A 16,477-nucleotide genomic window follows, 5' to 3' on the forward strand; every position below is an offset into this window, starting at 1 on the left:
CCCACTCAGTAATGGCAGGCTGCTGCTAGGGGGAACCTATGCCTATTTTTTTTCATTTCTGGCCAAAAAAAATGGAAAAAAAGGCGTGAGTTCCCCCCCTATTTTCCAAACCAGTCAGCCAAAAAAAAGCAACAGCAGCCTGCCATTACTGAGCTGGAATAGCCCACTTTTATAGCCCATTGTTATAGCAACAATAACAACCTCCAGCCGCCCCACTATCTGACCATCCATAGATGGTCAGGTACTGGTTTGTACCCGGTACCAATGGTGGCGGTGAGTACCAGGGTAATGGTATTGGCGTTAGTGTGAATTTGGAAAAAAAAAGGCAAACACTAAGGCCAGCCCTTAGCAGTGAGCACCATCAACTAAACAGCACCACTACCATGGCAAACTATGAAGAGTAGTGTGAAGAAAAAAACCCACACTTTTATTAACAAATAGAAAGTTTTATTGAAAAAAAAGACATACCCTTGTTGACTATTTTATTTGTTAATAAAATGCTGGTGATCTAAGTAATCCTTCGAATCCGAAGTAGTCCACAGCAAGCAAGGTCCTGGAAGACAGAAAAAACAAACACATGCACAAAAAATGACTTGTTGCCAAGGAGGAGAGGACATGCTAATTGTTTATGGGGAAGGGGACATAATCGTTGCCTAGGGGGAAGTGGACATAATCGTTGTTTAGTTAATGTTTGCCGACGGTAAGGGGTTAACCAGAACTACAAAGGAAAAAAAGTTGATAAAAAGATACTTTTAAGGTGTAAAAGTGGCCCAATGTGTGCACAGGTCTCCATTATCCACACAAAAACAACCTGCAGTTAGAATTGCTGACCTCAGATAGCCGGAAAGCCTGCTTAGAGAAGTTGTATTTTAGCGCCAGCATAAGCGCAAGTTTAAAAAATTGCTGAAAATAAATCAGGTGAACACAAGCAAAAAAAAAAACAAGAGACGGGAAGATAGATCCAACGCAACGGAGAAAAACAAGCTTGCGGCGGTAAAATGACAGCACCAAAAACCCCACGCAAAAATAGGAGCAAGTAAAAAATGTGCAAGGAAAAAACCCAAAATAAAAAAAAATAATAATAAATAAATTAGGATAAATATCCCCCTGTAGTAGCAATGGACCCACATACACCATCTCTTATGTGGTGTAGTTTTGCTATAAAATTTGCGTTCTTTTGAAAATTCTCAGTTGTATCTGGTGTTGATATATGCCTCTGTGGTATGGTATGTATCAGTTTTCCCTAAGATGATGGATAGAACTAGCTGCTATGATATCATCTAAGAAAATAAAATATCTGGTACTTTTACTTTCTACATAGTATAGAGAGCTATAATTTACTGATGTCTTTTCTCGGCTTACGTGCAGTTTGCCACACTAATGTGCAGCGTGTCCCAGATTCAGGAAGACTGGAGCACGGTCTTCATGAATGTGGCGCACACTACACGCACCCTAAGTGCATAGTCGACACAATACTTGCACAGACACTTCATGAATACATTGCCAACCAGTATGCACATGTCTTCATGTGCGATCTATGCCAGAATTGGCTCACATTTATTAAAGCATTTGTGCCAGTTTTTTGTCTGACTTTGCACTAGAAATACCGTGCAAACCACTTGCACATGTATTTAAGAAGTGTCCGCAACACTTTTGTGGCATGGCGGCACTACATTATAGGTGCACCAAAAAAAAAAAGTTGGTGACTTTGCTGGAGCAGTGCAGGGGGTGCCAGTTGCACCTAGGGCAGTTTACACTTCTTTTGATAAATATGGGCCATTCACTAGAGATTTTAGAGTGAATGTTACTTTAGGAAGGAGGCGGAAGAATGAAGATAACAGCCTTTTAAGTGGAGAAAGAACATTTATTTCTGGCAATATTTAACCCCTTAAGGACGCAGGGTTTTTCGGCCGATTTCTCGCTCTCCAACTTCAAAAATCCATAACTTTTTCATTTTTCCGTGTAGAGACCTGTGTGAGGGCTTATTTTGTGCGTAACAAATTTTACTTTCCCGTGATGTTATTTATTTTAACATGCCGTGTACTGCGTAGCTGAAAAAAAATTCCAAATGTGGAAAAATTGAAAAAAAACGTCACGTGCGTCACGTTCTTGTGGGCTCAGTTTTTACGACTTTCACTCTTCGCTCCAAATAACACGCCTACTTTATTCTCTGGTTCGGTGCGATCGCGGTGATACCAAATTTATATAGGTTTTATTGTGTTTTAATACATTTTCAAAAATTAAACGAATGTGTACAAAAAAGAAAAAAATTTTTTTGCCATCTTCTGACGCTAATAACTTTTTCATACTTTGGCGCACAGAGATGTGTGAGGGGTCATTTTTTGCGAAATGAGGCCACGTTTTCATTGCTACCATTTTGAGGTCTGTGCGATATTTTGATCATTTTTTATTTCATTTTTTATGTTATGTAAAAAGGTGTAAAAGTCGCATTTCGGACATTTGGGCGCCATTTCCCGTCTCGGAGGTCACCGCCGGCCGTAACCGTTTTTATATTTTGATAGATCGGGCATTTTGGGACGCGGCGATACCTAATATGTTTGTGATTTTTACTGTTTATTATGTTTTATATCCGTTCTAGGGAAAGGGGGGTGATTTGAACTTTTAATATTTTATTAATTTTTTTTATTTTTTAAACTTTTTTTTTTCTTTTTTTTTTCACTATCTTTTAGACCATCTAGGGTACATTAACCCTAGATGGTCAGATCGCTGCTACCATATACTGCAATACTTCTGTATTGCAATATATGGCATTTTTGCAGCACATTCATTACAATGAGCCACTGGCTCATTGTAACGAATCTGCAGCTGCCAGATAGCCTCGTGTCAAAAGAAGACACGAGGCTACCATGGCAACCGATCGCCGCCCCCCGATGACGTTCGGGGGCGTGGCGATCGAAAAAAAGATGGCGGCGCCCGCGCGCCGCCGTCTTTTAAATGCCGCCGGCGACTTTGCCGGCGGCAACGGGGGGGTTAATAGCCGCGATCGGTGCTAGCACCGACCGCGGTTATTAGCGGTGGGGGTTTTATGCATTTTGCAAAAACCCCCACCTTTGTATGAAGAGGACTCAGCCCGTGAGCCCTCTTCATACACTCCTTATACCTCTGCGCCGTAGAGCTACGGCGCAGAGCGTTAAGGAGTTAATACAAAGTTTTTTATATTTGCAAATTAAAAAAAAAATTAATGGCTGGTAGGTTTTGGTAGACAAAAAAGGGTATAAACTGGCATCCAAAGATTTGTACGTCTATACAAATATCCACATGGGGGCAGCTTTATCAAGCTGTCTAAAAGTAAGAATGTTCTTAGTTGCCCATGGCAGCCAATTATAGCTCTGATTTCATTTTACCAGTGCTCATGAATATTTTAAAGGGGAGCCGTAATTGGTTGCCATGAGCAACTAAAAACATTCTTACTTTTAACGTAAGAAGAGAGAGTGTCCAGCACATCTTTGAAGGAAAAACTTGGATTAAAACACCATTTAATTCATAAAATTAAAAAAGATTATGGCACCATAGCAAGAGAATAGGTTCTAATATACACCGGCCACTTTATTAGGTACACCATACTAGTAACAATACTCAGGTAGGCTGTGGCGTTGCAACGATCCTCAATTGGTACCAAGGGGCCCAAAGAGTGCCAAGAAAATATTCCCCACACCATGACACCACCACCACCAGCCTGAACCGTTGATACAAGGCAGGATGGATCCATGCTTTCATGTTGTTGACGCCAAATTCTGACCCTACCATCCGAATGTTGCAGCAGAAATCGAGACTCATCAGACCAGGCAACATTTTTCCAATCTTCTACTGGCCAATTTCGATGAGCTTGTGCAAGTTGTAGCCTCAGTTTTGTGTTCTTAGCTGAAAGGAGTGGCACCCGGTGTGGTCTTCTGCTGCTGTAGCCCATCTTCCTCTAAGTTCGACGTACTGTGCATTCAGAGATGCTCTTCTGCCTACCTTGGTTGTAACGGGTGGCGATTTGAGTCACTGTTGCCTTTCTATCAGCTCGAACCAATCTGCCCATTCTCCTCTGACCTCTGGCATCAACAAGGCATTTCTGCCCACAGAACTGCCGCTCACTGGATGTTTTTTCTTTTTCGGACCATTCTCTGTAAACCCTAGAGATGGTGGATCGTGAAAATCCCAGTAGATGAGCCGTTTCTGAAATACTCAGACCAGCCCTTCTGGCACCAACAACCATGCCACGTTCAAAGGCACTCAAATCACCTTTCTTCCCCATACTGATGCTCGGTTTGAACTGCAGGAGATTGTCTTGACCATGTCTACATGCCTAAATGCACTGAGTTGCTTGATTAGAAATTAAGTGTTAACGAGCAGTTGGACAGGTGTACCTAATAAAGTGGCCAGTGAGTGTATTTTATCTTGTTTTTTGTATTTTCTTACTAGACAGCTTGATAAATCTGCCCCATTATAGGCATTTTACAAAATTCTAATGTGGTTTACACAAAATTGTATAACATAATATTGAAGAAGTAGAAGAAATAAAGGGCCTAGATCAGTGATGGCAAACCTTTTAGATGCCGAGTGCCCAACTACAACCAAAATCCATGTATTTTGAGCAAAGTGCCGATGCGACAATTTAAGCAGTAACTTATTACTCCGTGCTCTGTCACATGTTTAAATTGTAAAGGCACCTGAGTACACCAATACAATAAAAAAGAAAGAGAAGAAGTTTGGATTATCAATGTAGTTTCCATCTAGGGTCCTCGGCTGCCTGGGACTGCAAGAGGCCTTGAGTCCTGTCTGGCGAAGTATGCGCTGGGGTGAAGGCGCAGGTGCTCATAGTGAGGGCTATGAGTGCCACCAGTGCCATAGGTTCGCCAACACTGGCCTAGATGTTGTACTTTACATGACTACTTTTTGTGGGTGTGGTACAAATCATCAGTGTTTCAATGATTTAATATGGGAAAATTTGCTTTGTCATACTGTATGACCGATATACTGTATAGCAAATTATGCTTGTAAGACAAGGTGTTCAGTCATTGTGAAACCAAGCGTGACTCAGAACATACTGCTGGAAGGGAACTAGGTAACAAAAATGAAACTATAAACTACTGAAATGATTCAGAATGCTGACAAAAGGCATTTTTAAAATCAGCACAGCATAGGCTACTAGAACCTGTCACCAGCTAAAAATTACATTATTATGACAGGTTCGTGTTAAGACATATATATAAAAGAATGCACCAATTGTAACTTTTAGGCTACATTCATACAAACATTGTTTTTGCAGGGGAGAGACCCCCAGCAGGCATGTTAAACGCAGAGGTTGTGCTGACCGCTGCATTTAACAGGTTAAAGTGAGTGAGCTCCGATTGCAGGCGTCAGCTGTTAGTTACAATTGACAACCGATGTTTTATGATGCCGGCTCACCTCTGATTATGAACTGAATCGGCATTAGTTCCCCTTAACACCGAAGCCACTTTTCACCTTCCTGATATGGCCCAGTTTTTCAAATCTGCCCTGTGTCACTATAAGAGCTTATAACTTTGGAACATTTTAACATATCCAAGTGATTTCGAAAATTGTTTTCTCGTGACACTTTGTACTTCATGTTAGTTCAAAAAATTTTGTGGCATGTTCAATTTTCAAATTCAAAATGTTCTAATTTTTCCAAACATATCAGCAAAAAAACTTGATAACTAACATTTACCGAATGTCTGCCTTATGCTGACTTGTTTTTTTATGCATCCTCTCATTTTTATAAGGTGTTATGGGGATTTGAACTTTACATGCGATTTTTCACATTTTCATAAAAAACACACAATCCTGCTATTGAGGGACCTGCTCAGATTTCAAGTCACTTTAAGAGGCCAAAATAAAAGTAAAACCCCATAAATTACCCCATTATAGTAACTACACCCCTCAACATATGTAAAATAACTTTCATGAAGTTTGTTAACCCTTTAATTGTTTTAAAGGGGATAAAACAAAATCCTGTGCAATTTTTACATTTTCTTTTTTTTGGCTAAATAAATATGTTTTTTTTTTAAATGTACAAATTCTCAGTGGATAAAATACCCAAACCGTCCACAAAGTATGATACCCAATTTTTCCTGAGTATAACAATACCCCATATGTGGTAGTAACTTGTTGTATGGGCACACGCCAGGGCATCGAAGGGAAGCTGCACCATTTAGAGCAGATTATGCAGAAAATCATAAATTTTTTGTTTCCTTTCTAATTGTATGTTTTGGGGACGTACACTGTAGCATAAAAATAATATATTATCTTTATTTTATTCTATGGATCACAACTTTTTTTACGGTGATTTACACTTTTTGCAAGTTTTTCGGGTTTTGTTTTTACAGCATTCACCGAACAGGTCCAATAATGTTACTGATTTACTGTTCAGATTGTTACGGATGTGGCGATACCAAATATGTGGGGTTTTTCATGATTTGTGTTTTTTGTACTTTATTTGCTATGTATAGGGAATGTTGGTGTTTAGGAGACTTTCACTTTATTTAATTAATTCTTTTTATTAAAAAATGTTTTTCCTAAGTGTTCTAAACTTTTTTTTTACAGGTTGTCTTGAACAAGCGATGCTCTGATTGCTTGTTTAAGCTCTTATTCATATTACACAGTGTAAGGCTACATTCACACCTGTTAGGATCAGTGGATCCTCTGGACCACCGCGGGAGATGGAACTAGCCAACACCCGGAACCGGAGCCTAGTGGCACCTGGTATTCACCAGAGCCCGCCGCAAAGCGGGTTGGACTTGCTGCGGCAGGATACCACTAGGTCGTTCCCAGGTGTGACCAGCCCACGGTGGCAGCCGAGGTCGAGGTACCTTAGCGGATGACAATCTCGTAGACAGGTCCAGGCACAGGGTCAGAGGAATGGGAACACAGGCACACAGCAACACGGAGGAACTCAGGTAACACGGCAACACAGGACTCAGGAATGGGAACACACAGGAATACACAGGAACGCAGGAATACAGGAATACGCAGGAACACAGGAATACTCGCTTGGAAGCTTTCTCTAAGGCTATGAGGCACAAAGATCCGGCAGGGAATGATGGGAGACAAAGGGTTAAATACAAGACAGGAAATGACCAGCGCCAATCACCTGCGCGCTGGCCCTTTAAATCTTGAGACAGTGCCGCGCGCGGCCCCGTTCCCTAGTCCGGACGGGAGCGGGAGCCAGGAGGGGTGAGTGCACAGGAGCGGGACCGGGGCAGCGGAGAGAGGCACAGGTGCACCCGTGACAACACCAATATATGGGGGACGAGTATACGGCTGACATACACTCACCGGCCACTTTATTAGGTACGCCATGCTAGTAATGGGTTGCACCCCCTTTTGCCTTCAGAACTGCCTCAATTCTTTGTGGCATAGATTCAACAAGGTGCTGGAAGCATTCCTCAGAGATTTTGGTCCATATTGACATGATGGCATCACACAGTTGATGCAGATTTGTCGGCTGCACATCCATGATGCGAATCTCCCGTTCCACCACATCCCAAAGATGCTCTATTGGATTGAGATCTGGCGACTGTGGAGGCCATTTGAGTGAACTCATTGTCATGTTCAAGAAACCAGTCTGAGATGATTCCAGCTTTATGACATGGCGCATTATCCTGCTGAAAGTAGCCATCAGATGTTGGGTACATTGTGGTCATAAAGGGATGGACATGGTCAGCAACAATACTCAGGTAGGCTGTGGCGTTGCAACGATGCTTAATTGGTACCAAGGGGCCCAAAGAGTGCCAAGAAAATATTCCCCACACCATGACACCACCACCACCAGCCTGAACCGTTGATACAAGGCAGGATGGATCCATGCTTTCATGTTGTTGACGCCAAATTCTGACCCTACCATCCGAATGTTGCAGCAGAAATCGAGACTCATCAGACCAGGCAACGTTTTTCCAATCTTCTACTGTCCAATTTCGATGAGCTTGTGCAAATTGTAGCCTCAGTTTCATGTTCTTAGCTGAAAGGAGTGGCACCCGGTGTGGTCTTCTGCTGCTCGAACCAGTCTGCCCATTCTCCTCTGACCTCTGGCATCAACAAGGCATTTCCACCCACAGAACTGCCGCTAACTGGATGTTTTTTCTTTTTCGGACCATTCTCTGTAAACCCTAGAGATGGTTGTGAGTGAAAATACCAGTAGATCAGCAGTTTCTGAAATACTCAGACCAGCCCTTCTGGCACCAACAACCATGGCACGTTCAAAGGCACTCAAATCACCTTTCTTCCCCAAACTGATGCTCGGTTTGAACTGCAGGAGATTGTCTTGACCATGTCTACATGCCTAAATGCACTGAGTTGACGCCATGTGATTGGCTGATTAGAAATTAAGTGTTAACGAGCAGTTGGACAGGTGTACCTAAAAAAGTGGCTGGTGAGTGTATATACGGCATATATACGTCGCCCATACACCAGCATACAACGTGTGAATGTAACCTAATACAAATGCATGCTCAGTGTGTTACAACCAGTTCCTGCTAGGAGGCTGGACCCGGCTCCCGCACTGGATCGCGCAGCTCCAGGGCACTGCCAGACCCGGGGCTGCCATCGGAGCAGCGGACCCCCTGAAGCTCCGATCGTGGGTGTTAGCAGCAGGTGTTGGCTATAATATACATCTTGTACTGTAATTAAAAATACAACTGTAGAGCATAAAAGACTTTTGCTAAGCTCTGCACTAAGCCAAAATAAGCAATTCCATCATTTACACTCATGCGCTATTTGTAGCCCTTTGTCAGCTAGCAGGCTAGAAGCTAGCAGTACCTTATCTCTCTGGCTGTCTATATGTGGGTTGGTTGCCATGGGAATCCGTAGCTAGACGGAGGAGAAAAACGGTGGGTGTTGTTGGGAGGGTTTACTAGCACATGCACACTCATGATCAGTAGCAGCACAAAATCAGAAAAGCTCCAGGGCCTACAGTGGTGGAATGGTATGTATCAGAGTGATAGGGATAGATTCCATGTTTTCGTCTTAACCCCCTAGGCGCACCAAGACGTTATAGTACATCCCCGGGGCTACATGCTAAGCACACGGGGACGTGCTATAACGTCCTGCTTCTGGCACCGGCTCACGAACGGAGCCGGCAACCAGAAGCAGCGGTTGTCAGCTGTCTATCACAGCTGACAGCCTGCGCTAACACCCACGATCAGAGCCGACAAGCATGACCGCGGCGTGTAAGGGTGTTTGCGCTATGGATCGGATCCCCCGCGCCGCTTACCGGGGGATCCGATCCACTTCTGGGAAGCTCCGAGGACTGGCATGTGCCCCGGAGCTGCCCGGTCTCCCTGGCAGTCAGACCCCTTCCGGGTCTGACTGTAAAGTGTCTGAGCATGCGCAAGCATGCCAGACAGATTACACTGCTCTACAATAAAATAGTATTGTAGAGCAGTGTATTGAACTTGAACCATCGATCAGAGCATCGCTGGTTCAAGTTCAAGTATGCATAAGTAAAAAAAGTGAAAAACACTAAACACTACACATTAGAATAAATAAAAAATAAATACATTAAAATATAAGCCCCTAAAATGTCACTATCCCATAAAAACACTTAATAAAGTATAAAAAACACCAAAAAAAACCCCGCATATTATTGATTATCATATTATAATCATTACTGGACCCGCACGGTAAACGCCGAAGAAAAAAAACGCAAAAACGTTCCGAAAAAAGATCATTTTTAATTAATATCCTATAAAAAATGTTCTAAAAAGTGATTTAAAAAATATTATGCACTCTAAAATAAGCCCACTCAAAAGAGCAACTCTTCTCGCAAAAAAATAAGCCCTTAACCAGATTTGTCAGACGAAAAATAAAAAAGTTATGCATATGAAAAGATGGTGATGCTAAAATGACCAAGATTTTCTCCAAATTAGTTTTTATTCAGTACAATTGAATAAAATACACAAAACCCCCACATATTTGGTATCCCTGCGTCCGCAACAATCTGCATAATAAAACAGAATCATTATTAGATCCGCAAAGTGAACTCCGTAAAAAAAAAAAAAAAGCTCCAAAAAAAGATAATTTTTAATTAATACCCTATAAAAAAATTCTCTAAAAAGTGATTTAAAAAATGTTATGCACTCTAAAATAAGACCACTAAAAAGAACAATCCTTCTCGCAAAGAATAAGCCCTTGAACAGATTTGTGAGGCGAAAAATAAAAAAGTTATGCATATGAAAGACGGTGATGCTAAAATTAACAACATTTTTGCCAAATTACTTTTTATTCAGTAAAAATGGGAAAAAATAAAAAATCTATATAAATGAGGTCTTTTCATAATCGTGGCGACCCATATAATAAAAAATAATATACTATTTTTATGGTATGGTTAACGACCAAAAAAAAAAAAACTATAAACATTTTCCTAAAAATTGATGATTTTCATTTCCTCCACCAACAAAGAGTTAATAAAGTCTCACCAATTAGCTATAGATGCCCCAAAATTACATACCAGAAAAGTGCATCTCATGTGGCAAAAGAAATAAGCCCCTATAGGTCCACATTAAAAACAGAAAAAAATTACAGCCTGTACAATGTGACATAGCAAATCTGATCTGGATGGCGCCTCCTTCCCTTCTATGCCCGGCCGTGCGCCCATACAGCAGGTCACCACCACATGTAGAGTATCCGTGTACTCGGGAGGAATTGGGTATCAAACTTTGTGGAGCCTTTTTTCATTTAATCCATTGTAAATGTTTAATTTTCCACCCAAAATGAGTGTATTGTGAAAAAATATTACAATTTGCAGACTGCACCTCCATTTTTTTTAACCCCTATAGAACACCTAAAGGGTTAACAAACTTCTTAAAAGTGGTTTTTCCTATGTTGAGGGGTGTAGTTTCCATAATGGGGTAATTTATGAGTCTCGCTATTATTTAGGCCTCTCAGTGTCAATTAGAAGTTGAGCAGGTCCATCTAAATACAGGTTTTGGTGATTTTACAAAAAATTTGAAAAATGGCACCCAAATTCTGAGCCTCATAACATTCTAGTAAAATATGTGGAATCTTAAAAAACCATCCAACATAAAGCAGACATTTGGGAAATGTAAGTTATGAATTTATTTGAGTTCTATGACTATCTGCATCAAAAGTAGAGAATTTAGAACGTTGAAAATAAAGAATATTTCCAAATTTTTGCCAAATTTTGTTTTTTTTTCATAACTAAACGCAAAAGATTTCATCCAGATTTTTAAACTAATTTGAAGTACAATGTGTCACGAGAAAACAATCTCAAAATCCCCTGGATATCTCATAGTGTTCCAAAGCTATAACCACTTATAGTGACACAGGGCAGATTTGAAAAATGGGGCTGCGTCCTTAAGGCCAAAAGAGGCCGAGTCCCGTAGGGGTTAAAGGGGTATTCTTGTCATTCTCTTCAATTAGATGTTATTAAAAAAATGTTCCCATGTGAAGATAATTTCCCATAAATGTAGTGATATGGTCCCTTAGAAACAAGACTCTGTCCCTGGATATGGCCACCTCTGCTGGAGAGATTGCACAAAGAAACAAAAGGTTTTTGTATATGAAATGTCTGGGAGTTACTGCATGTCCCTGAGCCGTCCTGTGATAATGAACCCTGAATCCAGGTGGTCAGGCAGGATTCAATTGTACATGTCTGGCCACTGCTGCTTAAATGTGAGGTGGTCGTATCCGAGGAAGCCATATCGTTTCTAAGGGACAACATGGCTACATTTATGAGAAATCTTCACACAGGAACATTTTTGTAATTGACATTTAATTGAAGAAATGTTTACATATGGAAAATTAATTTCATTAAATGAATGCCCCTTTAAATTAAAATTATTTTAAATCACTTGTAATGATTTAGCACAATAAGGGTGTTTTATGTAAGTTTGTGGAAAAATATGATTCATTCTTGTGGAAGGCTTGAAAGAACTTTTATCTGTCATATATTCATATAAATGCTAAAAACCGGAGAATATAAGATTTTTATCAATGTTTGATAAAACCAACATTGATGTCAATATCTCGTACTGAATGATAAAATCAATAAGTTGTTTCTCCTGAGTATGACCTGATTATTATTACTTTTATTATTACTTTTTATTTCCTTGTAACCTAACAACCAATATGTCGCCTCATGTTATTACGACCTGCTAATTGTTAATCAGTTACTTCATATCACTATGAAACTGACCAATGATTGCAAAGTCACTTAACCCCTTCGCGTTGCAGCATTTTTTTCATAAATTTTTGACTCTAGATCCAAAACAACTTCTTCATTTTTTTCATGTACAGAGCTCTGTGAGGAAAAACTTTACTTCTCAGTGACGTTATTTTTTTTTTCCGTGCCATGTATTGGGAAGCTAAAAAAAAAACCTAATGTGGTGAAATTGGTGAAAAAACGCATTTACGTCACTTTCTTGTGGGCTCAGCTTTTACAGCTTTTACTGTGCGCTCCAAGTAATACATCTACTTTATTCTTTGGTTCGGTATGATCACATTGATAACAAATGTATATAGGTTTTATTATGTTTTAATACATTTAAAAAAAATTAAAACAATGTGTACGAAAAAAAAATTATTTGTTGTTGTTTCGCCACCTTCTGACGCTAATAACTTTTTCATACTTCGGTGTACAGGGCTGTGTGAAATTAGTCATTTTTTGCAACATAAGATGAAGTTTTCAATGCTACCAACTAAAGGACTCTGCAACCTTTTGATCACTTTTTATAACATTTTTCATGTGATATAAAATGGTGTAAAAGTGGCGTTTCAGACATTTGGGAATAACCTTTTTTATATTTTGATAGATCGGGCATTTTGGGACACTGCAATACCGAACATGTTTGTGATTTTGAGTGTTTAGTTATATCAGTGCTTGGGAAAGGGGGGGGGGGTGATTTGAAATTTTTAGTTTTTTTAATTTATTATTTTTTAAACTTTTTTATTTTTAATATTTTTTTAGACCATCCAGGCTATTTTAACCCTAGAGGGTATGCTTGCTCCTACCATATATTGCAATACTCCTGTATTGCAGTATTTGGCATTTTTACATAAGATTATTTACAATGCGCCACTTGCGCATGGTAACAAATCTCCAGAAGCCATTGAGCCTCGGGTCTGACAAAGACCCAAGGCTGTCATGGCAACCAATCGTCACTTCCCACTGACTGATCCTCTTGAGGACCACCCTAACAGAGCTGTTTGTGTTTGAAAATAGTAGAAATGTGTATATATGAAAGTTTGAATGCACAAATAAAGACGGAGCTCGGCTCCCCATCAGTTCTAATGAATGGCTATCAGATCCTGCACACTTGCAGCACAGTGTATATAAAGTGCAACCTCTATGAGCAGATCTCTTTGCACATGAAAGTGGTGGCTGAAGATAGGAGGCAGGAGTAAAAAAATCAGTGATTGAATAAAAAAAACTCTTTTAGGAAGGGGGTCCTCTCAGAGAGGTGCTCTTATGGGGAGGTTTCAGTGTGTGTTCACATGGCAGTAACACATCAGAACAGCTAAGTAGAGAAGATTTGCCCGATTACATAGCTGTTAACGTTGCATTTACAAACGCATGCATTAACCCTTTCACGACCCGTGACGTAATAGCACGTCACGGGTCGGCCGCGGGTGCATGGAGAGGGCTCACGCGCTGAGCCCTCTCCATAGCCGGTAAGTCTTTGCTGCATATTGCAGCAAAGGCTTACCGGTAACACCCGCGATCGGTGCTAGCACCGATCGCGGGTGTTTTCACCTCGATCGCCGCCGGCAGCATTGCCGGCGGCGATCGAGGTGAAAACACCCGCGATCGGTGCTAGCATGGTGCTAGCATCGGTGCTAGCATGGCGGCGCGTGGGCGCCGCCATCTTTTCGAGGATCGCCGCTCCCCGTGACGTCATCGGGGAGCGTCGATCCGTCACCATGGTAACCTCGGGTCTTGCGAAGACCCGAGGCTACTTCTGGTTAACCCATGCATTACAATGTGCTATCAGCACATTGTAATGTATGAGTAGTGAAATCCCCATATACTGCCATACTGTAGTATGGTAGTATATGATAGGATCGTGCAGACCCCCTAGGGTTAAAGTACCCTAGGGAGTCTGAAAAGTACTAAAAATAAAAATAAAAAAAAGTTAAAAAAAAAAAAATTATAATAAAAAACCCTAAAAACTCAAATCACCCCCCTTTCCCTAGAACTGATATAAATATAAATAAACAGTAAAAATCATAAACACATTAGGTATCGCCGCGTCCGAAAATGCCCGATCTATCAAAATATGATAACGGTTTTTCACTGCGTTTAATCCCGTAACGGAAAATCGCGCCCAAATTCGAAAATGGCACTTTTTTTGTCATTTAAAAAAATTAAAAAATTCTATAAAAAGTGATCACAAGGTCGTACAGTCCTAAAATTGATAACAATGTAAACGTCATCAAAATCCGCAAAAAACGACACCACCCACAGCTCAGTACACCAAAGTATAAAAAAGTTATTAGCGCCAGAAGATGGCAAAATCCCAAAAAAAAATTTTGTACAGGAGGTTTTAATTTTTTTAAATGTATGAAAACATTATAAAACCTATACAAATTTGGTATCCCCGTAATCGTACCGACCCAAAGAATAAAGCAGACATGTCATTTGGGGCGCACAGTGAAATCCGTAAGATCCAAGCCCACAAGAAGGCGGCACAAATGCGTTTTTTTACCAATTTCACTGCATTTGGAATTTTTTTCCCGCTTCCTAGTACACGGCATGGAATATTCAATACCATCTCTATGAAGTGCAATTTGTTACGCAGAAAATAAGCCGTCACACAGCTCTGTACATGGAAAAATAAAAAAGTTATGGATTTTTGATCATGGGGAGTAAAAAATTAAAATGAAAAAACAAAAAAGGGCCAGGTCCTGAAAGGGTTAAAGCAATGTTAATGCATGTATTTGTTAACACTTTGTTAACTCATGTTAACATTGTGTTAGTGCATGAGTTTTCTAAACACAATGTAAACAGCAATGTAATCAAGCAAATCTTCCTTTCCTCAGCAGTTCTGATGCATTTGATAACGCATGATGTGTTAGAGTCATCCAGTGTCTGAAAATGGTAATGCAGCTGTTCAGTATCTGCCTAAGAAGTAATGTATAATTCTTGCCACTAATAAGATGCCTTGTTATTATTGCATTTTATGGAGAGTGCTGGTTGGATGAGAAGCTTGCCATTTCCCAAAGGAAGTTAATAAAACCCCTTGTAACTGGAAAGCTTTCTCTTTTACTGCCAAGGATGGAATAAGAAGCATAAGATATATTTATGTGTGTGTTATATGGCTTTAACAACATGTTATACTAAGAAGCATTTATTATTTCTGTATAAATGGTATTTTCAGGAGAACTTTCTGTATATCTTTATTAGGCCCCTTTCACATGATCCTATATGGTGGCCGTGTGCTAGCCATATGAACAGCAGCTAACATGCGTCCGCAATAGGAGAGCACTATCCACGGTATGGTGAGCACAGTTTTGTGTTTTTTCCGTCGCCGGAAAAAAAGATCTTTCGCTGTAATAATGTGAGGAGCCCCCATCTTCCCACCCAAGCAGTTCTGGCCGCTCTGTAGCCCTCATTGCCCGTTTCTACAGGTGGCCAGATCTGGTCAAGGATGTATGGGATTTCGTGGGCTCCTGAAACAAGCCATCTCATCTTAAACCAGCTAGTCTTCTTCACCCATTACCGATACCCAGCTGCCCGTGGACTCCCGTGGCAATGGATTTTATCACCAATCTCCCATCTTCCTTGGGTAATACAGTCATATGGGTGGTAACCGACCGCTTTTCCAAGATGTCCCACTTGTTCCTCTGCCAGGTGTCATCTACTCCATGCCTTGCCAGCTTGTCCTTCACTCACATGTTCCAGCTTCATGGTCTCCCCCTGCATATTATATCAGACAGTGGGGTCCAGTTTTTTTTCTCAGTACTGGCGTTCTCTGTGTAGCCAACTTCAGGCGAAATTGGACTTTTCTTCAGCATATCACTCTCAGTCTAATGGACAAGTCGAGAGAGTTAATCTAACTCCCTGGACCCTGAGTCTGCCGGTGCCACTCCTTTCTTTGTTGTGTATGAGAGACATCCACGTCCACCCCTACTTCTCTCCGTGTCTGCTGATGTCCCTGCCGTGGAAGATTTGGTAGAAGACCTTAAATCCATCTGGGAACAGACTCGTCAGTCTCTGCTTCCGGCGTCCGGCTTCCTGCACCAAAACTCAGGAGTGTGGCTGCCCTCCAGGTATGTTCGGTTGAAGATCCCCAGTTACAAACTGGGTCCACGTTTCCTGGAACCGTTCGATGTGTTACAGCGCTTTAATCCAGTGGCGTAAAAGCTCCGCCTTCCTCCCACCATGTGCATGCCGAATTCCGATGTGTTACAGCGCTTTAATCCAGTGGCGTAAAAGCTCCGCCTTCCTCCCACCATGTGCATGCCGAATTCCTTCCACGTCTCCCTGCAGAAACCT

This window comes from Engystomops pustulosus, chromosome 3 (assembly GCF_040894005.1).
Source record: "Engystomops pustulosus chromosome 3, aEngPut4.maternal, whole genome shotgun sequence".
NCBI lineage: Eukaryota > Metazoa > Chordata > Amphibia > Anura > Leptodactylidae > Engystomops > Engystomops pustulosus.